Genomic DNA, 23783 nt, shown 5'->3' with positions numbered 1-23783 from the left:
AATTTCTTCTCTAGAAATTCTGGTTGCTTCTTTTAAAATTCTCTTTGTACTACCGTACTATGACATGGCGGGCTTGGGGTTGTCCTTGGTTAATTTTTTCTCTTAAAGCATGTTAAGAAATAATCATCCTTTCTGCTGGGTGCGAGAGCATTTAGAATCAGGGGTGGGGAGGGGGTCATGGGGGATGGTAACCACATGTCTAACCCAGCCCTGCATTTTCTCAGGACTTCACCTCCAGGCTAGAAACTGACTTTGGAGTTGGCCCGTAGGAAACACATTTTCACCCTGGTGGTCTTCCTCTTCTTTCTCCTCCTTTCGAAGACAAACTGCATTTCCATAGACAAATGGCTTTTCCAAGTGAAGGGCGTAAGATTCTATTCTCTCAAGACTACCACCCCGCCAGTCTTCTGGGGACAAAGGCTCCAGAGAGGTACCTGGCAAGGGAGCCTCCACTCTGGGTGCCAGCCCTAGGGGAGGCCCCCTAGGGGATGGATAAGGCTCTACTGACCTAATGCTGTCCTTCCTACCAGCACCTGTAGGTGAGAAAGCTACTTCTAGAACTGGCCGGCTTGGAGACAGCTCCCAAGGTGCGGGGCCGGGAGTTTTCTATCTGCCGGTTCCTAAGTGCCCAGCTCTGGGATCCGTGCATCCCAAAGGCACGTAATAGATGATCAGTGTTGAATGAAGGGAGGCATGCGTGAACAACAAGCTCACATCATAGATGAGGCATAGAAGAGTGAACCCCACGAAGTAATGTGACTTGAAAAACAAATTGATAACAATCTCCCGGTCCCAAAGGAGGAAGGACAGGTTTCCCCTTCAGAGCAGACTTGGGGGACCCCCCTCTTCAAAGAGAAAACCTTGGTCTTGGAGGCTGGTAGAGGCAACTGAACCCAGGCCCCAGGCATGCACTTTCCAGAGGCTGCTTGGCCCCAGCACCTGGGGATGCCCTGCCAAGAGGGGAACTGCTGGGATCGGGGGAATGGCATGAGGAACTGAGAGAGAGGGGAAGAATCTTTGGTAGAAACCATTTCCAGGGACAGCACAGCTCCACGTAAAGCCCCCACTAGGCGTGCCAGATCCATCACAGGAGATGCCCCCTTGAGACCATTCCCTCACCCCACCCCACCCTATCCATTCCCCTCCTTCCATCCCACCTGCAGGACTCTGACTGCTCCCCCTTGGGTGACGGGAATCTACACCTGTATCTGACTAGGGTGACCAGCTTGTCCCACTTTGCCTAGGACTTTCCCAGTTTTAGCACGGAAAATCCTATATCCCAGGAAGCCTCTCAGTCTAGGGCAAACGGGGACAGCTGGTCAGCCTACACCCTTAGCCCTGAACTGTAGGGCTCCTTGAGGACAGGGACCAGCACAGAGCCTGCCACAGAACGGGTGTGTGATAAACATTTGTTTAATCCATGCATGAACAAATTAAGGCTTTTGATCCTAGGTTCCAGCGGGCCTGAGGGAGTCCAAGGGCTGCTGTGCTCCCAGGTAACCGGAGCGTGGGTACCAGGCACCCAAGGCAGCATCAGGCCCACCCTGGAGCCCTTCAAATGTGGCTGCCAGAGCTGGGAGGTGGCAGGGACCTCCACACCCCACCAGAGCTCCTCCCACCCACAACCAGCAGCAGCCCCTGGGCCCCCCTGAACCTCCCACCCTCCGGGCCTGGAAGCCACTTAGGAGAAGGCAGCCTTGCCCCTGACCTGTAGGCAGCTCTCTGTCCAATCACTCCCAGCCCAACCCCTCCTTTGGGCTTCACTTTTAAAGGTGCAGCAACAGCAGACTGAGATACAGTATTCTTTCTGGGAGAAGGTGGGAGGATACTTGGAGCGAGAAAGGGAAAAGACCCAAAAGTACAGGCTTTGTTAGCTCTGGCCATGATGGGAGAAAGAAAAGCATTCTGGACCATTCGTTCATCCAGCAAACACATCCCATGAAGCCTCCAGCCAAACGCCAGCCCCTGGGCGAACACAGGTGACAAGGCAAGGTCCTGCCCTTCACAAGACCCGTAGGGGGGATGGGGGGACTGCTGGGATGGCTGTGTCCCATCTGCCCACAGGGGCTGCAATGCCTACCTGAACCCTGCCAGACAATGGAACATGATAAGGCCAGTTTGTGGAAGCTTTAGGAAAATATTTAACGATATGATACACTGTTTACAATCTATAGGTACGTGGGGAAAAGCAGATTACAGAACCAGAATCGGGAAGGATAGATGCCAAGACCAGCGCCCGGATCTCTGGACTGTGGCTAGGTTTTACCTTCTTCCTTTGGCTTGTCTTTAGGCAATAGGGCTTATACAACAAATTCATCTAACAAGCACGAAGCAAGAAAAATGTATTTGGTAAACAAGGGTATGCTGTCTGCTCAGGAGTCAGGGGAGGCTCCTGGGGAGGCAGGAAGAAGAATGGTCTGGTTTCGCCAAGGAATCAAACTGCGGAGGGGAGGTTCCAGGCAGAGAGAATGGCACAGACAAGCCCACGACAGACTTCAAGGACAGCCATCAGAAGGGGAGCAGTAATTCCGGCTGGAAAACGGGGACAGACCCCATCACCCATGGCCACTTGAGTAAAGAGCCAGATTTTGGTCTCGTGGGCATTGGAGGTTGGTATCCCTCGGGACCCTGACCCGTCGCCCCTCCACATCAACTGTGAGGCCACATCGGCCTGGGAAGAACTGGTTTCCATCGCTGGTTGACAAGACAGGCAGGGCTGCAGTTCCAAATGGGTTGGAGGCTTCTAGCTCTCAGCTCCAAGCCAGCCGGTGCTACGGCGTGGAGCCTCGCAGGCGTGCTGGAACCAGTCCTAGCCCATCCAGCAGGCATCGAACCTGTGGCCTCACGTCAGAAGGGGGCCGGCTGCCTTATGAGGGCGGGGGCTGCTGTCTCAGCTGCTCTGTTCCCGGCAGAGCCTGGTCTGAACAGGCCTGGGGCCGCACCGCCTGGAGGTAGACCCAGCCACTGGAGGGACAGCCGCCACCGAACGTGGAGTCTGGGTGTCAGGAGGAAATTAAAACAAATGACCCTGCCGCATTTTTTATTATCCATTCATAAAAAATACAAGAGCGAGATGGGAGAAAAATAGGTCACTTCAGTGAGATTTACAGTGACTTAGAAATCTAAACATCACCCGGAGGTCTTTGGACTCCATCTGGCTTCTGAAGGCCAGGTCTGCCTGACCCAGAAAGGGAAGAGGGAGTCGGCCCTCCGCAGAGCGGAGCGGGGTGAGGTTATCATCTGCCCGCCCATGACGCAATGGCACCTTCATCCTCACGGCCCAAGTGTCTCCAGGCCACATGACTGCTGGCCCCACAGGGAAACCCATCAGCCACCCCCCTAGAATGACCCACAGATGGGTCTACTCTCCACACGGCAGGCACACCCCCAGTCATGCCACACCTTGGTTTCTCCCCTCCAATGGCATCCAAGGCCCTGCACTATTACCTGGCCCCAAAGGACTCCCAGCCCGATTCTACACCCTCACGTCCCTGCGATTCTACACCCTCACGTCCCTGCTCTCCGGGTCCCTACATTCCTGCTTCCTCACCAGTCTTCCAATGTTCTGTAGCACCCCCACTTCCCCCAGGGCCTTTGCATACACTCTTCTCTCTGTCTGCGGCACTCTCCTCTGGAAACTTTAGCCGCTGTCTCTTCCTCATTCCAGATCCAGGGACAAGACCCTTAGAGGCCCTGCATGTAGAGAAGAGTATGCTCTACACCTGCCTGATCCAAAAGAAGTAGAACAAAACCCACTACACTATGAAATAAGAGTAATGAAGTCTCCACAAAATTTTTATTGATTCATTTATCTGTGCAACTTCTAACGCTTTTTATTTTTTTTAAATACCTTGAATCAAATTCTTGCAGAAGAACTTCTTTCTCTGGTGGGAGTGGCCCTGCCTTATCGTTAGCCTGAAGCACTAACTTGGATGCAATACAGTTCAGATCTCAGCCCCAATTCCACCACCTTCAGGAAGCTCTCCATGATATCTTGTCACTACCAGCCCCAGCACAAAGACCAGACACAGACCAGACACCTCTCAGCATTTTCACAGCACCACGTACCTTCCCCTACAAGCCCTTACCGCAACTATGATTTCCCCACCGTCTGTATGATTCTCCAAGCACACCATCAGCTCCACAATGGGAACAACGCCCACCTTGCTCACCATCATGCCTTGCCTAGAACAGAGCACGTGCTCAAGAAAGAGCTGTTCAAAAAATAAGTAGAACAGGAACAGCACGAATAAATCAGGGAGAGTGACTGACATCACAAACACGATCATCAAGGAGCCACCATGAAGTTCCTGGGATGAGCCAATGCCCCCTAGGGAACTGAAACCATTCTTCCAGCAATCATTCGCAAGACGCCTACTATGTGCCGGGCCTCGAGCACACAAGGATGAACGAGACAGACCTTCTCCTCCAGCCTCTCTTCCCAGAAGAGACAGATACATCCAAAACCCGTGAGAAAAGGGAGCCTCAAAGGGCTGGGGGGAAGCTAAGGAAACAGAGATGAACTTCAGAATGGTCCCTCACTTCCGTGTCCCGTGTCCCCATGCTAACGCTCGGGTCGGGATGGTGCTGTCCTCAGCGGTGGCCCGCTGCGGGGGAGAGCAGAGGCACACGACAGGGCTTTTCCTTGAAGGACATGGGATTATCAGGACTTGCGTTCCCCTCCGTGCCCAGCATGCTACGTTCTTTAACACAACACGCATTGATCAAGCTTCTACTCCATGCCTGGCACGGTGCCAGCTTCTAGGGACGTGGAGACCAGGCCATGGTCCCTGCCCTCAACAAGGACCGAGTCGGGCTCGATGGCTCTCAACCACGTGCGGCAACCGCTCCCTTTGGGCCATTTTTTTTTTAAGTGCTACGATAATCAGAGAGGTTGCTACTGGCATCTAGTGGGCAAGACCAGGGGTGCCGACTGTCCTGTAAAGCAAGGGACCGTCCCTCAGAATGATGAATTATCCTACTCAAATGCCACCTCAAGGCTGGAAATCCTAGCACAAATCTATCAGCTGTGAGCAAACCAACAAATTCTCCCTTGACTTGGATACAACTGCTGGAGGCCCGTGTGCCAACAGAGGGCAAAGTCAAAGAATTTATAATCCCCCAAAGTGAGATCTGCCAGATGTGTCCAGCTTCGGCCCCTAGAAAAACCCCAGCTCCCACCAAAACACTCCTTCCCCTCTTCCCAGGTCCTCCCTGCCTCCACGGTTTGCTTCATGATCCCAAAGTCCTTACTACTCCCCATGTGGTTCAGGAACCCGCAGTATCTACATCCTAAGAGCTGGTAGCAAATGCAGAACCTTGCTTCCCCCACCCCCACCCCCCGCCCCAAACCTGCCAAATTAGAATCTGCATTTCCACAAGCTCCCAAGTGATCTGCATGCACTGAAGTTGGAAAGCACTGCTGGAGGCTATCCCAGGACAGCCTGCCTCGCACTTTCTGTTCACAAACCCTCCTGGGGCAGAGCTGGAGAGGCAACTCCTTCCACCTCTGTCCCATCCATCCACGCCCCCTTCCCATGTTTCTTACATCCTCAGTGAGAGATGCATAGAACCTTCCTGGACAACACACGAGGTGTCACGGGACAGGTGGGAAGCTCTTTTCTCCCTGCTCAGCTCAAAGGAGGGAAAACAAGAGAGGGACCTTGCCCCCGGAACAGCCCAAACACATGTGTTCTTAAGAACACAACTGGGGAAGATTCACTCTCATGCCCCAGATAAGTCAAGGGGTGACATGTCAGTGCAAGGGCCCTCTTTTTGCTGCTCCTAAGGGGCTTGCTGGCCCTGAGAGGACCCAGAATGAGTATGAAATGAGGGCCGAAATGCCTTCCTCAGAACCACACCAACACCTGTGCTCCTATCCCCAGGCTGAACTCGGGAATGCTCTGGAATTTTGATCCAAGACTCATTTCATGCCTACTCTCCCAGATAGACTCTAAGTTCCCAGAGGCACCATCTGACTCCCTTTTGGAGATACCTCAAGCCACAAAATTGATCTAGGCACAGTATCTGATACCCAGTAAGTACTGGGGTTATAGTTGAAGGACAGAGTGGAATGGATGGGAGTGTGGGATGGTGTGGGATGGTGTGGGATGGTGTGGGATGGTGTGAGATGGGATGGGATGGGATGGGATGGGATGGGATGGGATGGGATGGGATGGTGTGGGATGGGATGGGATGGGATGGGATGGGTTGGGATGGGGTGGGATGGGATGGATGAGATGGGATGGGATGGGATCGGGTGGGATGGGATGGGATGGGGTGGGATGGGATGGGATGGTGTGGGATGGGATGGGATGGATGGGATAGGATGGAATAGATGGGATAGGATGGTGTGGGATGGTGTGGGATGGGATGGGATGGATGGGATGGGATGGGATGGGATGGATGGGATGGGATGGGGTGGGATGGATGGGATGGGATGGATGGGATGGGATGGGGTGGGATGGATGGGATGGGATGGATGGGATGGGATGGTGTGGGATGATGTGGGATGGGATGGGATGGGATGGATGGGATGAGATAAATGGGATGGGATGGGGTGGGATGGGACAGGACAGGACAGAACATATGGAAGAGAACAGAATGCAAGAAAGGTTGGGCCCAGCAATGCCCCTTTCTTACTATCGGCCATGGAAAAAGTGCTCCTATAGGGAGACATGTACAAGAATGTTCACTACAGCCAACAATTAGAAACAACCTAAATGCCCATCACCAGGGACCAGCTACATAAAACATTGGACATCCATGCTAGACACTGCCACGCAGCAGTTAATAAAGAATAAGGGAGACCTATATACCAATGTGCAAAACTCTCCAAGCCATACTATTGTGTGTGGGGGGGAGGGAACCCATTGCAGAATGATAGATCCAATAGAGTATCATTTGTTTTTTTAATAAAAAATCAATATGCCCTTGTTTCTATGGATACACACACGCCATATTTCATCTAATCTAAAACCCCACAGGTTGTAAAAGACACTACTAGTTTGCACACCTCTAAAAAAGAAAAAGAAAAAAAACCTGTCAATTAAACCATGACCAGCCACTAATTGTAGGATTCATATGGACGACAGAGATGTTTAAGTGTGTCTCAGAATCTATGCAGCGCGGTATAATGCAAATTTGGAGTAGAAGGTCTTCAAGTGCGCCAGCCAGACTAGGGACTGCAAATTAACAAGGGGTGGGGGGGGGGGTGGAGGACGAAGATTTTAGCCTTGTCTGCATCTGAAACTTTCCAGAATGGAATACATCTACGTGTTTGTGCCATTTAATAATCTCTAAACATGTTTTTTAAATAAAGAGCGAGGAAAGGCTCCTCCGCCCCTCACTGAAAGGTGAGGCGATGCCGAGCGCGCTGGACGAGTCCATGAGTCACCGCAGAGACCGGGACTTTCCAGGGCACTGGGCCAGGGTGGGGCCTGGGCGGGTGGGTGAGCGGGACGCGCCAAGCTCTGGGAAGAGGAGAGAAGGAAGCGCTTCCGAATGTCCAGTGGGGACGCGTCATGGAAAACAAGAAACAACAGGAAGGGAATTTGATTTGGGGAAACAATTCGCAATCGACTCACAGACTCACACAAGGCAACTTGGGGGGCCCGGGACTGCCCCCCAAAACGGCTCCTTCATCTACCCTTGCTGCTCTCCGCAGAAGCTGTCTGGAAAGCCATAATGCCATCCTGAATGCATCACTCACAAGGGATCTCCTTGGACTCAAGCTTCTAATTCCGCCTTAATATCCAATTCTGTGTGTCAGGGAGAGCTGAACCTCGGCCCGCAGCAGCCGCGTCACCTTGCCCTGCGCACAAATAAAAATAGCTTTGGTGCTCAGAGCACAGGTTCCCTGGCCTTATCCTCTGGGGGTCCCCGGAGCGGCGCAGCCAGCGAATGGAAACCACGCGCAGTATAAATACATAATGAACAAAGAGGCTCCTCGGAAGCCTCCTTGACCTTCCTGCTTTCCTTGACTTCTCCCCTGCCATTGTCCCCAGTGAAGCCATAAATGGAATGACACCGTTGAGGGGGGTGACGGCCACAGAGTGCCTTCCTTGCCAATTTCTCCAGTAGTTAAGCAGTAAATGGTGTTAATCGGAACGAGAGCCTATTCCATTCTCCATGTATGCAAATAACCAAGTTTGGGCAACTCAAGCCGTGATTTCAACAGCTCTACCTGCCAGGAGCCAGGGCCTCGAGGTGGACAGGTCCACTCCTCTATTCCCCTAATCTGTGGTCTGCTGGTGCAAGACCGAGTCACAGTCTAGTACCACATGCGGGGCAAAGAGAAAACCAAGAGCCAAAAGCCCCAGGGCAGCCTGACAGAGCCCCACGCTCCAAGACAAACTCGTGGTCCCAACGCCCCCAAACAAATCCACACAGGAAAACTTCTTTTATAAACTGGGGTTGAGGGGCGCCTGGGTGGCTCAGTGGGTTAAAGCCTCTGCCTTCGGCTCAGGTCATGATCCCAGGGTCCTAGGATCGAGCCCCGCATCGGGCTCTCTGCTCAGCGGGGAGCCTGCTTCCCCCTCGCTCTCTCTGCCTGCCTCTGTGCCTACTTGTGATCTCTGTCTGTCAAATAAATAAATAGAATCTTTAAAAAAACAAACAAACAATTGGGGTTCATCTCCAAAAGTTGGCTTCTCAGCAGCACCCAAGCCAGCCCCAGGGGCAGGCATTGGTCACCGGCCCCTCCAGACCCGCCCTCCTCCCTTTTCCACCCTGCCCTGCACCCCTCCTCCCTTCCCCACCCTGCCCTGCACCCTACCAAAGCTGATAGGCTCCTCTGCTCTGGGGCTCCTGTTAGGTTCAGCCCATGGTTCCAGCAGAGATGGGAAGGTAGGAGGGGACAGAGTGGGGTTTTTATTCTCCCGGCATGGTCCCTGGCTTGTCACAGGTTGCCTGTCACCAGGGAGCTCTGGGACGGTGGCAGCCTCCTCCGGGTTCCAGCCAAAGCCCTCCCCCTGCCCCGTTAGGTTTACCAACGTTGCCAGGATGTCCCCAAAATGCTCCCCATCCCTGTTGGCCTGCCTTCGACCTACCCACCTCCGTAAAGGGCCCCTTATTAAATGCTCTTCAATTACCTCACTTGAATGTACCATCTGTTTTCTGCTGGGACCCTGACTAACGGGGTATCTTTTAAACAATTTTTAAGTAAATGCGTCGACACAAGGTGTTTGCAAAGATGGTGATAAAAAGCCGTTAGAGGATGCAGTGTAAAATATGTCATCAGTGAGAGTGACAAGAAATTAAAAAAAAAAAAAAAGATCAGTGGTGAGGCAAGTGGCCCGTGGCAAAGGTGGTCAGCAGGCAAAGCCTTCTTAGGGACCCATGCCCCTTCCACCCAGTCCGCCCCTTCCACCCCAGGTCCCTCCCTCTGTGACTCAGCACTTCTCCCTGCAGCTCTGCCACCCCTTCCTCGGGGAAACAAACCACCCTGGCCGGACCCCCCAAGATGCAGACTGTCCACTGAGGCTCCTCGAATCCCATCCCGGAGACCTTACGGTCCTCCCGTGCTCCCTGTGTGCGTCCCAGGTCTTGTTACGCATTTGTCCATCTACCTCTGCATTACCCATCTCCCCCACCCGCCAGGACAAAAGCTTCCCGAGGGCAGAGTCCTGCTAATCCCTAACACCTTACTGGGGTTTGGCACACAGTAGGCACTTCATAAAAAACTAGAGGTCCAGCATGCAAAACATCCCTATCCCCTGGAAGAGCGGCGCACAACCTCTGGTTTGTTTCACGGTCTCGGGGAGCAAGTGGGAAGAAGTTTCTGAGGCAGGAAGGGAGGTGTGCGGGAGGTGTGGCGTGGTGGCATTGGAGAGGAAGGAGGCTCCTCTCCAGACCACGGGAGACTGTCCCCAAGAATCCCTGGGCCTTAGCCACGCACAGGAGTGACAAGTGGAACAACCTGGTACCACCTGCACCACTTCCCACAAATCATTCAATAGCTATTTCCTGAGCACCTACTGTGTGCTGAGCCCCGTGGTAGGCCAGAGACAGATCCAGGCATGAGAAAGACAGAGCACACCACTGTTCTCAAGAGGGTCACCTTCTAATAGCAAAGCCCAGAAAGCAAATCAAAAAGCAAATGTCACACAAAAAGAACCGCCAGAAAGGACATCAAAGGGGATGCGATAGACAGTGAAGGAGAACGACCCTGGCTGAGGAGCGGGACCGTCAAAGAGGGCCTCCCTGTGCGGGGGACACTGCGGCTAAGTCCCACGAGGAAGCGAAGGAGCAATCCTTGTGAAAACCTGAAAGAGCATCCAGGTGGAGAGGAGAGGTGGAACAAAGGCCCTGGGGCAGGAATAAGCAATCTCAAGGGGAGGAACAGGGAGAGGCCAGGAGAGGCAGGCCCGGTCCGTGAAATGGATTCATTCTGAGTGCACCAGAAGAGGGGCAGAGTCAGGCTGAAGCTGCCCTGGGAACAGATGCTGGGAAGCAGCTGGCAGGCCACAGACAGAGGCCAACTGTCTCTCCTCCCCGGACCCCCTACCCCCAGCCCTCAGCCACCTCCTTGCCACTTCCTCACCACTCAGCTCCTACCAGCCTTCCAAGGGGTCAGACCTGCTCCAGGAGATCTGGCCTTGTCACCCTCTGCCACTTGGCAGTGCTGACACACACAGCCAATCACATGGCCCGACAGAGACTTCCGGCATCCAGGGTGGCGGGGTAGGGGAGGCGCCCGGGTGTGTGTGCTCCCCCAGGCCAGTGGCCACTCCCCCCACCTGCCCAGCTGCCCCACAGCCCCAGTCCTCCCAGATGCCCCCTTCCCCGGAGTAATGATGTCATTCCCAACGGCAGCCAAATTCTAGCCAGTCAACTCCAAAATAAAACTGTTTAACACAAAATGAAGCATTTTATAATCCCCTGTACATTTTTTCCCCGAGCTGGCACACACAGTGTTTAAAAACACTGCCAAAACACTCAACCAATAGTTCAGCTTTATTTTAGACCAGTGCCAGAGTTAAATTTCAGATTTCCTTGCTCTTTGCCGGTCTGGAAACCGTGCCCCGCAACCCGCACCCCAAGCCCCTCCCCCACCCGCACCCGTACCTGCACCCCCAGCCCCACCAAGCCTTTGCCACAGCATCGCAAGCAGTTGATGACTCCCTCTCTAAGACCAGGCCAGGCCGATCCCCTGCTGGCTGCACTCCTTGAACCACATGCCCCAGCCAGCAGGAGATAAATTTGGTTGATTTCTCGTTTTGTTTGGGGATGTTCTTTATTTTCCTGAGTTTAGGGTGTCATTTAAGGGTTGCCAATCACAGGATCTCGAGGTTTGGAGGAACCCCTCTCTCAGTTAATCTTGGTGCTCTAAGGACAGAATCAAGACCCATTCAAGGGACCACAGGGACAGTCACTCTGGCCCACATATAAAGAGCACCTTTATATGATGCCCTTGTTCCCCCTGGCTCCCCCACTGCTTTGAACAGAGCTCCCACCACTCAGCCCTGTGCATCCATAAATTCTATCTGGAAGTGATAGGAAACCTATCAGCCACCGGATCACCATCAGAAGCAGCTGACCACTGCATGGGTGGGACTGGCCATGCTCACCGCCCCCCAACCCCCGCAAGTCAGGTCACCTACTCTGGACTCTGATTAAATGGCATAAGCTCCTTCCCTCTCTGGGCTGATGCAGGCTGACAGCGTTCACCATCTCCCCCCTCGCCCCATTCTTCTGCTAGCAGCACCCTGATTTCCTCTGGGGAACATCTCTGGGTCTGCCATTTGGAGCACTCCATTCTGCCTGAGCCAAAAGCCAACGCAGCTTCCATTCATCAGAGCCAGGAGACACAGGAAGACCGGGTTCCCAGGCCTTTGCCAGGGTCCCTGGATCTAGCTGCACCTGAAGCTAGTGCTGACTACATCTGCATTTTCTAGTTACCTGAGCCACTAAATTCCCCTACTTGACTGAGGCAAATTAGGGTTGAGTTTCCTGACACCAGCCACTGAGAAGCCAAACTTCCCAAACTGCAAGCATGGCTTTGAGGACCACCCCCCTCTCCATCTTCTCCCAAACCCCTTCCAGCCCTGGTCTCTCCAGCAACATGTAGAACTGAGCTCTCGCCTCCCCGTGCTGCTTCTGCTGACACAGCCTCCGAGCACACTAACCATCTTGGCAGGGAACCTGCTACTTGTTTTTCCCCGCTCACACCGCTCACGCGGGCCTTGGCCGGCACTCAGCTACACTGCAGAGGGAACCGGCCGGTTCTTTAGAACAAAATAACTACATAGGGGTCAGTTTAGGAATCTTGTGGCCAAAGCCAGGGAAGGGCTAGGTGCTCCAGAAGGCTGGAAACCACTGCCTGTTTCACTCACGACTCTATCCCCTGTGCCTAAAATAGTTCCCAGCTCATAGTAGGTGCTTTAAAAAGTGACCCTATGAATGAATGAATACATACCAGGGGGTGCTGTGGTTCTACAGAACACATTTTTCTTCTGAGCAGTAGTTTATTTTGTTCTTTTGGGCGCGGGGAGTTGTAGCCTAGGCAAGGGACACAGGAAAAGACCATTGATAGCTTTCAGCTCTAGTAAAGGACTCTTGGAGAACAATACTTTCTAGTTGCCCCTTGTACCCCCAGACCAGGTCAGGATCCAGCTGGAGGCTATTCCGATCTTCACCAACAGGCATTTTCTCCAAGCTTTTCAAACCTCAAATTGGAGGAAACCAAGATTGAGTACTCAGGAAACACAACTGTCAGGTCTTTACGCCCAACAGATTGAGGAACCCACACGCACCTCTAGGAGAAGGCACCAGGGCTTCTCCGAGGGGTTCTGGTCCCCGTATCCTGATCATCAGTGACAGTGGCGCCAGGCAGGAGCGAGGAGGGCTGGACTAACAGAACTGAAGTCCTGACGGGAAAGGGATTGACGCTGAGTGCACATAACGGACCTTGGGTGTGCTCAGTGACGATTTGGGGAGTATACGTGTATCCATTGGGAGAAAACACTTCTCACTGAAATACCAATAGAATAAAGAAAAACATCTTGGTATTGCGATTTTGGAATGCTTTATCTGCCTCCTCCTTCCCCTTGAAGCTGATGGTGGGTGATATGACTTGGGGTCACCCTGGGTTTCTCAGGAGACTGCACTGCAGACTGATTTCGTAGCTTCCCCCCCTAACACACACCATCTGGGCACCTGAGCCACTCAAGCCTCAAGGCCAGACCCACCCGATGGCTGCCTGGCCTCTCTCCAGCCTGGGCCCAAGGCTGGACAAGATGTCCCGGAGCCCCAGCAGCCAGGGGATGCCTCCAGGACATGACTTGCTTCTCCCAGAACTCTGCCCCCAAAGGGTCAGGATCAGGGAAGGGAGGGCGGGCCAGCTTCTGTGGGACCCCCCAGGGAGGGGCACAACTTCCAGGAAGTTTATAAGAATTCAAGTGCCCTAGTCACTCTTCCGCAAGAAGCAAACAAAGAAAACGTCCAGTCCAGATGATGTGAGGTTTGTGGGTCCAGCCCCTGTCTGTCCCCTGTCCGTTCTGGGAGCTGCACTGCCTCCCAGGTATTACCAGCCACCTCCTGGGGAAAGGGGGGGGCGCACCCACTAAGCCACCACCTCCCTGTGTGACCTCAGACAGTCCTACCTCACTGAAGAGCCTGGCCCAGTCCAGGCTTTCAGACTGCCTGAGGGCACTCTACATTGACCGGCCTTATGCACCAGCTATGTTGAGAATAAAGGTTTGAGAATAAGGTTAGAAGGCGCTGAGCTAGGTGATCTTTCAGAAAACTGCCTCCCTAAAATTCTGAGATGAGATCGCTAAATCCCATCAAGAGCAAAGTGAATGGACTTGACATTCGATGCTGGGCTATCTGGCATTTGAATCAACGATTATACTCCTCCAAGTTTGCCCACATGTCCCTCATTCCTCCTACAGAAGACATCCTGGGAGCCACTCCCCAGCTCTCAGTCCCAGGGGTCTAGATGGAGGTGGCTCCAACTCCCACCAGCCCAACTCTAGCCACTATACAGGGCTGTCTCCCCCCACCTAGCCTCCCCCCACCTAGGCTCTCGGGGATAAGCCTTGGTCCTGGCTGCTCCTCTAGGAATCAACCTGAGGACTTCTGTCCTGGCAATCGGAAAGAGGCTGCTCTTTCTCTGAGGAAGCGCGGGGGATCCTGGAGGCAGCACCCCTGCCACTGAACACCTGGGGATGGGGTTTGTAGAGACAGCCTTGAAGCGTGTCCTTAGAGGGTCATGCTAGAAGCTAGCCTTACTTCTCAGTTCCCTGAGCCAATGAATCTGCATTTTTTTTCTTTTTTTTTGGCTTGTCAGCTGGAGTTGAGTATACAGACAGCACGTTAATTGAGGACCTACTATGTGCCAGGCAACCCAAAGGATCATGGCAACTTCACTTTCCAGCTAGATTATACATTCCTTGTTAATAGAAACTCTGTGTCTCTGTCACACACACACACACACACACACACACACACACACGCACACACAAAGCCCCAGACTCACAGTAGGTATGGTATCACAACCTCCTAGCATGACATCTACCTTCTAGAAACTTCCAAGCTGGAATGGATGACAACAGACCGGACCCAGAAGTACACACACCACCAGCCTAAACACCAGCTTGGGGTTTGTCTTTTCCTCCCAGGACCTTGAGGTCCCGCTGGGTGTACATCCTGGTCCTAACAACAGGAAACCAGCAGAAGGTTCAGCTGCTGCCAGAGAAGGAGATGAAACCAGGAACCAGAGTGGGCCAGTCCCAGGCCAGTCCCTTTCACTCTCCCAAGGCCTCTCCAGGGTCCCCTCACTGAGGCTCATCCCAGGGAGTGTTTGCAGCAGACGCCTTCCCCGTGTCGAGCACCGCACCTGAATTCCACTCTGGTCCACCCCCAGACACAAAAGAATCCACCCTTGGGCACATCAAGGTAGTCAGGCTAGCTGGCTGGGACAGTAGGAGAAGATCCTCCCCATTTTGGAGAGCCCTTAGAAGCCTTGGAACACACCCATGGACACACTGTTTCCCACGGAAACCAAGAGACGTGTGGATTCTTCCCACCTTGACCCCTGCCTTCTGTATTGTTAGATGTGGTGTCCGATTTCTGGAGAGACCTACAGGCCCCACAAGGTGATAGCAGCGTTTGCTCCACGTAATCAAGGCAAGGGGGACACATTCTATACCCCTGCGGGCCTCCCAGGAGGCAAAAAATGATGCCAGCACCTAAAACCAACTCCCCTCCACAGGTCCGCCAGGACCCAGGACCCAGGACCCGAGCCCAGAGAGAAGCACGGCCCCACACACCTCCTGGCAGGGGACTCGGAGGGCAGGGAGCAGGCAATTTAGGGAAGGTTCTGGGCTCACCATGAGCCAGGCAGACCCAGGCTGGCCGGTTTCTCACCATGCCCGTCTGCATTCCTCCAAAATGTCAGCGCAGTCGCAGGCCAGCACAGAAAGTCGGCACCCTCTCAGAGAGGTGTGGGCACGACGTCTATGTTCATGGAAGCACGTTTTATTTATTTACTTACTTTATTATTTACTTATTTATTTTTGAGACAGAGAGAGAGAGCAAGAGCGCACACAAAGGGGGTGGAGGGAGGGGCAGAGGGAGCAAGAGAATCCCCAGCAGACTTCCCGCTCAGCGCAGAGGCCGGCACGGAGCTTGATCTCGTGACCCTGAGATCACAACCTGAGCCGAACCCGAGAGTCAGACGCTGAACCGATTGCACCCCCAGGTGCACCAGGAAGCATCTTTTAAAGGCCCTGGGAAAGCCCCCTTTAAATAGGCCACCTAGGGGATGCCTGGGTGGCTCAGTCGGTTAAGCAGCTGCCTTCAGCTGAAGTCACGATCCCAGAGTCCTGGGATCGAGTCCCACATCGGGCTCCTTGCTCAGCATGGAACCTGCTTCTCCCTCCGCCTCTGCCTGCCACTCTACCTGCTTGTGCTCTCTCTCTCTCTCTCTGATAAATAAATTTAAAAATGTTTAAAACTCTATAAAAAAATTAAAAAATAAATAGGCCACCTAGGACTCGGCACCTTACAAGTCACGGAATGCTTTTGTGACATGAATACCTTCTCCACTGTGTTACCCTTCATGGAAATAAACAGTTCCTCCATCCCCAGCACCCAGAAGGGTTCCTACACACAGTACATGCTCAGTACTTGTTCGAAGAGTAGATCGTCTCTTTCTTCTGTAACTCCCTCCGCTGATGATGCATTAACTGAAGACCTACTGTGTCCAGGCACGGTTCATGGAGCCTTTCTTTTTACAGCCTCACACCTAAGAGCCCTTTACCCGTGGCATTGCCACAGGCTGCCTTATGGTTCACAGCTCTTGCCCCACAGAGGCTGCAACCTCCCTGGGGACAAGATCCGCAAACTCTTCTTGAACACCTACTACGTGTTCTAGCGATAGGCCAAGGCCACCCTGAGGACAGAGAGGAGAACAAGACCCCACATCTTGGCATCGAGGCTATATGTCCTCACCAGCACAATGGGCTGGTGAACATGTTGGTCTTTGCCAGTAGGTTAAAAATGGTAGGTAGTTTCTTGCAGGCTAAATTACCCGTTCTCGGGGCACCTGGGTGACTCTTAATTTTGGCTCCGGTCATGATCCGGTCATGTGAGATGGAGCCCCATGCCACTGGGATCTGCCTGGGGTCTGCTTGAGATTCTCTCTCCCCCTGCCTCTGCCCCTCCCCCCACTCCCACTCGGCCACCCCCACTCTCACTCTCTTGAGCTCTCTCGAGCTCTCAAATGAATAAATATATCTTTTAAAAAAAAAATCTATGGTTCTCTTCTCCTAAAGAAGGTTTCTTCCTAAAAAAAAAGAAGGTTTCTTCCTAAATGTGTAAGAGCTCACTAATACATCGTTTTCCGGTTCCACTTCTGTCCTTTGTGCATGGGAGATATTCAAAGTATCTGAAGATCAGAGGGGCAGCAACCGTTCTGAGCAGGGGCTGGCCTCAGGCAGCCCAGACTTTGCCCTGCTTTCCTGTCGATTTATTGGTTCTTTTCTTAGGGTTGGTAGGAGTTTCTTACACATTAAGGAAAAATATTTTTTGCCCGCGATACGTGTCTTTGGTTTGATTTATCACGGTTTTGGCTACGCAGAAATGTTCTATTTTTATGTGGCCGAATATTTGACTTTTGTTTTATGGCTTCTGGGTTTATGGTTATATTTAGAAAAGGCTTCCCCGCTCTGATCCTCTCCTATTCTTTAAAAGCCCACTTATGTTTTCCTTTAGTCTTTTCAAGTCTTCTTTTTCTGTTTAGATTTCTGATCCATTTGGGATTTGTTTTGGCTTTGGGAGGAGAGGGATCCAATTTCCATTCCCCGGATGGCTCCACACCACCCCAATCCCGATTACTGAGTGATCCATCTGTCCTCCGCCGAGACACACTGACACCTCTCGTACACTACGTTTCCAGTTCCGTTCACATCCCTTTCCACTTTCTTTTCCGGGCCTTCATCTCTTCCACACCACTCAGATTCCTAGGGCTTCGGAACGTGTCCTAAAATCTGGCCTGTGACCAGTCCTTCCCATCGCTCCTCTCAATCAGGATCTCCCTTCCTCTCCCTGATGCCTCTCCTTCCTAACGAACTTTAGAATCAGCTTGTCCATTTCTAAACAAATCCCATTGTTACTCTCACGGGCTAACCTAAAGTTAACAGGTTCACCGAAGGGAAACCGACCTATTTACAATATTGAATCTTTCCACCCAGGAAGAAGGTCTGCCTCCTCATTTAGTGAAGTCTTTTGTGTCCCTCCATAGCTGATATTGCTGGCTTGTTTGTCCTCTCCAAACATTTGAATGTGGCTTCCCGGGTCTGTTGCCTGGTCTTTATACCTTCCGTGACTGCCGTGAGCAGGAGCCTTCCTTGATCCGTGTTTTCTAGCTGGATGCTGTTTGCATGCAGGAAAGCTCTTGATGTGGGGGGATTAATTGTGCTCAAGCCCCCAGGCCTTTTGCACTGCGAGACGCCGGTTGACACCAAGGTGCCATGCACGCTCCCCGTGGGCAGAAGGAGCTCACGCCCTGCACCTGTGCACTTGGCAGTGCACTGCCCTGCGGCTGCCCGTGCCGACTCCACTCTGCCCAAATGGAACCAGTACGAGGGGCGCCCCAAGCAATGAGGCAGGGACCGCCCCCACCCATGCTGTCGGAGCGAGAAGGGGCCTGAGCCGGCGCACAAAGGCAAGATCCCGCCAGCCGGCGGACAGGAACGAGCCTGGCAAAGATGCCAGCCTTCACGCAGCCCCAGCCCCGTAATTAGGGCCCACAGGTCACTCTGGCCACAGCTGAACAAACCAGGGTGTAATTAACTTTCCACCCAGCTTTTTACACAGCAGCGTTTCACCTTCGCCAGAAAAGGCGGGTCTGCCTTTCCGAAGGGGCTGGGGAAACACGCCTCGGTCCCAGTCCTCAGGAAGTGGGGGCAGCCAAAGGGGGAGCAGCAAAATTAACCCACAGGGAGCATATTCTTCTGCTGTTGCTATTTGAACAAATCCCTCTCCGTCTCCATCTTTTTTTTTTTTTTAAGTTGAGTATTCAAAAAAGCCGTGTCTGTCTGGAATTTAGTTGGAATCACTCACTGTCCCCAGTCTATGTTCTCTGGGTGAGCTGCTCAGACCTCGAATCTTAGCTCAAGCTCTGTAACCTTTACCAAGATCCCCTAACTCTCCGAGCCTCAGCTGCCCGATGTGTAAAATGGGGATGAACGGTGAAAAACAGACTCTCCCGGCTGGGACCGTTAGGAGGATTAGGTGGCCTCATTCCTTCATCCAGCAAGCACGTATTAAGCACCACCACTGTGTGCCAGGGACTGGGCTAGGGCATAAGAGGGAACAAAACGGACATGGTTCTTGTCCTCATAAAGCTCAAAGTAGTGGGGGAGACCAGCAATGAACAAATTAAAAATTATCGCTCAGGGCGCCTGGGTGTCTCAGTCGGTTAGCGTCTCCCTTCAGCTCAGGTCATGATCTCAGGGCCCTGGGATCAAGCCCCGAATCAGACTCTCTGCTCAGTGCCCAGTCTGTTTCTCCATCTCTCCCTGCCCCTCCCCACTACTCATTCACTCTCTCTCAAATAAGTAAATAAAATCTTTAAAAAAAAAAAAATGCTATTGCAGAATAACCACAGAATCTGACCCATGTCATGTACTGGTCAGGGGTGAGGCCGTGGGGAGGGCAATCAGCGAGGCTGCGGCCCACACATGGAGCTCTGGGGGTGGCAGGGACCCCGTGTGCTTCAAGGATGCCTCACTGTGCCCAGTGAGGAGCCTGGTCTGCTTCGGAGATCCCCGAATGGTGCCTGGAGGAAGAAACCAATGCTTGGCTTCAACCTGGTCCTGAAGACAATGTCTAGTCTACAGAGCAAGTGCCTAGACGAACCCAGAGTTAGAAACCTCAGTCTTTCTAAAGAGACTCCATCTGCCTCTCCCTACCAATGATGAAAACCCTAATCACACCCGTGGTGCCTTTAGCAAAGAGGCTAGGGATCTCCAAAAGCTTGTCAGGTGCTCCAGCCCTGGGGACCTGTCAGGTTCCACGACTGGCACAGTGCACATCCCTGCTGACAGCCCAGTCCTGACAGGATGAGGAGCGTCCCTACTAGAGTGAGATGTAAAACATTACAACAGCACAGACCCAGCACCCAAATGTCCTCGGGCAGTCAGCCTCATTAATTTGGGCCAAAGCAGCAGTCAGTCTAAATCACAGAGTCTCCTTAAAAGGTAGTCTTCATACCAGAAAGCCGTAAAACATTCCACCTGAATCCAGACGGAAGGTCCACAGCTGACCTGCTTCAATGAGCACATAAAAAATTGGAATCAGCCCCTGGGTGAATCAAACCTCTCATACCTGTTTCCATGGGGCCCCGGGAAGTTCCCAGAGATAGTTTCTAAAGCAATTGAAGTCCTCTGGGCTTCTAGAAGATGATGAAAAACACCCCCTGCCACCGCTTATAGGGTCCACACGTGCTTGGCCGACACTTCGCAAACTGGGTCAATGTGAACTTAGCTCACTCCCTGTTCTGACATCGTCCCAGTGAGCGGGGCCCCAAGTAAGGGGGACTTTCCAGCATCAGTTCAGAGAGCCACCAGACGCTCTGGCCGTTTCCTCGTCCGGGGCCCACAAATGAGGCTCTGTGAGGCACAGACAAGCCCATCACAGACATCGAGTCAGCCTCTGTCCGCGCTGGGGTAGAACTCCTCATCTCCCGGCGGATGGGTCTAAATTGCATATTTTTGTAGTGTGTGGACACAAGACCAGCCACCCGAGCTTTACCTGCTTGAGGGCTGCTATCCCACCCGAAAAAGGGATAATGGAGAAGATCACATCGCAGCCTGGGAATCCATTCAGAAGATGTTCAGCAACAAACACAGGATGCAAAATGGCCTGGGCCCCCCACACCAGACCCGCAAACATGGCCCCCGGTGGGCCGGGTCTGGAGGAGAACAAGGAGGAATCAGCTCCAGGGGTGTGAGCAGCCACAGAGCCGATGGCTCTTGGCTTATCTCACTTCGTGTACTCAGGATGCCACGTTGGATGCCCTGTGGGTTTAAGGCTGGTTTCTCCTCAGACGCGAACGAGAGACAGTGATACAGAAAGACGGAGAGAGAGAGAAAAAGGGAGAAAGGAAGAGGTCTGGGTTCTGAAGTCCACGGTTCGACAGCCTCTCCTGGCCCCAGCAGAGCCACTCCCGAGAAGGGACAGAGGAGAGGGGGCCTTCTCAAGCTCCAGAATCTCCTCAAGGGAGGGTTCTTCAGTGCAGAGTTCCGGGGGCCTGTCCTCCCTCTGCACACCACCAACACCATCCTGGCAGGAAGTGCCCCAACCCGTCTTCCGTGAGGAGCTTCCCACCACCTCAGAAAATCTCCAAACCTCAGCAACTCTCCCAGACTCTCTCCAGGCACTGCCCCACCCCCACCACCACGGCCACAGAAAGAAACAGAAAGAACCAAGAGGTCATGCTGCTAAAGCAATTCTTTAAAAGAACCACATTCAAGATGGCACCCCACAAACACACCCCACCTCCCCAGGACACACCTGCTTGGTGAGGGGATGCCTCCACATTCGGGCAGTGACTGCTCCCAGCAGGGAATGACTGAGGACGAGTGTTGTTCACACCCAAGGCCTAATTCCGATGCCCGGAGGTGCAGACAGTAGGATTGGCAGGTGGCGCTGCTGCCCTTAGGCCCCAAATTCTCAAAAGCAGAGAGGGCCCCTGCCTTCCCTCCAAACAAGTCTTGTTTGTTCCCTCAGAAACATCTGCTGAGCGCCCAAAGCCTGCCCAGCCTTGGCAGCGCATGGTCCTCTCTGAAATGGCCTTTGTCAGGCTGTTGAGGGTCCACCTTTCCCTCCAGGGGGACAGAGTGTCCACACTGCCCACCTGCCCCATCCCTAGTCCAGCGGCTAGATGACCAATGGTGAGCCTCCAGCAGCCCCCAAGCCTGGCCCGGGAGGACTGCTATTGCATTTTTGTGCCGGTGCCGAGTTTTTAAAGCAGAAGCCAATTATCACACATCCCAATATACTGCCCGATATATAGAAGACTTTTTAACGTGGACAGCTCTGACTGGAGTGGGTATCAGAGCCCCCTCAGACAGGCCCCAATGCCCACCCCAATAGTTCCAGAAACATCTCTGGGGACACAGTGGGAAACCACGGCAGATCAGAGAGTGTGCAGGCGGCCGAGGTAAGGACCTGCTTTGAATAACACGCACACAATTCCCAGGGGTTTATCCTGTCACTGGGTAATCCTTAGAACCTAAGACCTGAGGGAAAATTGCTCCTGACATTCTTCTTCCATGTCAGGGAGACTCTCCCAGACTGGGTCACACCTTTCCTGGGCGGTAATGAATTTCTCAGGGATGCTATTAGGCAAGGTCGTTTCCCATACTCTTTTAAGGAATTTCTGACTCCCTTCCGATGCCCCAGGGCTTAGGGATTCCTGGCTCCCACGTCCCCGTGGAGGTCATTAGTGGGGTCCTACTAGGAAGCAGGCGGGAGAGTCAGTGGCTAAAGGCCCCGCAGACAGAGCCATCATGATGTCAACCAGGCTGCGGCGATAGAGAGAAGAGAAAACCACTGGGAAAAGAAGCCTGCCCAGGACTGAAGCACAATTAGTGACTACTTCCAGCAAAGAACCCCGATATTCTGCCTTGAAGCCTCACGTTGGCCCTTCACCACCCGGAAACACCATCATTCTCGAAAGTGTGGAGAGAGACAAGAGGATCTCCTTGGTTCTGAAGAACTGAGTGGTGCTGGGCATGGGGCCTCACTCCGAGAGCCATGGAGACTCAACGTAGCATCACTTCACAGGGGTCCCTGAGGGGCCCTGGGATGGTGCTAGGCGAGCCCCAAGTGTTCCTTCACACTTCAAAAATAAAGAGTATTTTCTAACCTTTAATTAGAAGATCAATTCATTGATTGTGTTTTAAGTCAGGAACAATATTTCATTCCCATATCATTGATACCACCTCAGTTCTGAGCTGAATCAAGAAAGACACAGGCCATCTACTGTTTTCTCAAGCAGGATGAGTATATATAGCCCAGGGTCCTGGAGAGGTCCTGGCTCGGCCACCAAATCCCTAGGTGACCTCAGTCAATCACCGCCCCCTCTCATGCCTCAGTATTTCCCCTCAGGAAATGGGGGACCTGAAAAGCCAACCCCATATATCCTCCAATTCTGATCCTAAGCTTCTAAGTTGGCCATCGCCTCTGCCTGTTGTTGAAATAGCACAAATTCCAAATGACTGGGGTTTGGTCTGCTGAGCCCCCCAAAAGTCCAAAACTGTAAGAATCCTCTTGGGTCCACTGTTTTTGGTTATCTGTTTCCTCCAGAGGCTGAGAATAGGGGGTTTTGTCTCACCAAAGCTGTGCAGGTACAGCCGTCACTAGAGGGAGAGTCATAGTTCCCCCAAACACTTGGCTTTCAAACTTCTAAAAAGGCATGTAAGGTAGAAGAAGCTAGAGTTTTGAGCCCCAACCTGCTTCCTAGCAGCAATGTTCCCACCCCCCCAAAACAGGAGACAGGTTCCCCTTGGAATACTGTCTAAGATTTCAGTTCCTCAACCCAGCATCCAAAGCCTTGCAACCAAAGACACAGTGGAGAGGGATGTCGGACCACAGATGTTCTGGACTCCCCGCTCGGGGCCTGAAACTATGTCAGCCCCCTCCCCCTGTAAGCTTGGCTGCCACACCCAAGGCAATACACAGGCCCCCGTTCTCCCACTCCATCCACCCCCCAGGATCCAGACACACAGACACACATGTCTCATGACGCCTTAAATCGCTCCCATAAAACCGTGGCCTTGGGCCCTTTCTCTGAGGCTTCCAGGTCAAAGGAAACAGGGCCACAGTCAGGTCTGGCAGAAGAGCTCCAAGCCACCTCTCCTCCTCAGAGATGCAGATGGCTGAGCACAGGACTGGAATCACGTCCCTTTCTGGAGGGGCTCTTGTCGGCCTTTGAAATTCCCCCTGTCCCATCCAAGCTCGGCCTCGGAGCTCACTCCTTCACGTGGCTTTCCACACTTAAGCTACTTAACTTTGCACTAACAACCTCTTAATTGCTGGGTTTCCAAAAGGCCTTGCAGAAATCCAGGGTGCAGACCCTACTTGCTTCGGGCTCACACTCTAGAGATGGCAGATTGGGGGGAGGAATGACCAGGCTCCTCCCCCGACTCCCTGCCTGCCAGAAAGCTGTTGCTGTTATTTTTAATTTTATTTAAAAGGCGGATACAGGGTACCCAAGACACCACAATAAAATGACATTAACTGTAAAATTACATTATTAATTCTTTAAT

The 23783-nt window shown here is 52.8% G+C and overlaps 1 protein-coding gene across 1 annotated transcript in view; it reads right to left on the bottom strand.

The window, feature by feature from the left end:
* The window catches only part of ZNF423 (zinc finger protein 423), a gene marked incomplete at its 5' end in the record, with an annotated part of 329842 nt that overhangs the window by 197637 nt on the left and 108422 nt on the right, over positions 1 to 23783 (bottom strand). The gene's annotated exons all lie outside the window — the stretch shown is intronic.

Source organism: Martes martes (genome assembly GCF_963455335.1).
Source record: "Martes martes genome assembly, chromosome: 17".
NCBI lineage: Eukaryota > Metazoa > Chordata > Mammalia > Carnivora > Mustelidae > Martes > Martes martes.
This window is presented reverse-complemented; position numbering and strand designations above follow the sequence as displayed.